The 622-nt window shown below is 34.4% G+C and overlaps 1 protein-coding gene across 1 annotated transcript in view; it reads left to right on the top strand.

Annotated features, from left to right (window-relative positions):
* The window catches only part of LOC119594840 (SHC SH2 domain-binding protein 1-like), a 79,152-nt gene that overhangs the window by 8,322 nt on the left and 70,208 nt on the right, over nt 1–622 (top strand). The window lies entirely within an intron of this gene.

The raw sequence follows: 622 nt of genomic DNA, 5'->3' as shown, positions 1-622 counted from the left end.
CTGAACAAAGGGACAAACAAAATATTTTAAATGATGGAAGATATATAAAACTTCCCTTTAAACCAAATATACTGATTTTTGATAGGGGTTTTTATGATGAGTAACCCCCAACCGCCCTTTCAAAGGTCTTATGGAAAATTTTTCCCCCCCCGCAAAAAATCTCCTTTTTTGTCAATCAATCCCAAAACCTGTGCCTTCACTCCCTTCATAACAACTTTATCACCTGGGCCGGTATGTATGTGATATAGGGAATTAGTAACAAAAAATTATTTTTGTCTACATTTTTTTTTTAAATATTCCCTAATTTTTCCATGGAAAACACTTTTTATTCATTTTAAAGCAACTTTATTTCTTCAAATCCCCCTTTTCTTGCTAAAAATTTGGGAATCCCTGTATTTTCATTTTAGGAAGGGGGAAAAACCCTTTCTGCAAAAAATTTATTTTATATTTAAAAAACCCACCAAAAATATCATACAAACCTAGTATAAGCCCAAGATCTGAAGTAAAAGAGTTCCATTGGGGGAGCACTATAATATCTCCTTTCATGGACCCCATCCCGTGCTAACTGTAGTGGGTTTGGGAAAAAATGACATGAATATCTTCAGGCCCTAAACCCTGTCAG

This window comes from Penaeus monodon, chromosome 34, assembly GCF_015228065.2.
Source record: "Penaeus monodon isolate SGIC_2016 chromosome 34, NSTDA_Pmon_1, whole genome shotgun sequence".
In the NCBI taxonomy this organism is placed as follows: domain Eukaryota; kingdom Metazoa; phylum Arthropoda; class Malacostraca; order Decapoda; family Penaeidae; genus Penaeus; species Penaeus monodon.
Note: the sequence above shows the minus strand (reverse complement) of the source record. Positions and strands in the feature narration are given on the sequence as shown.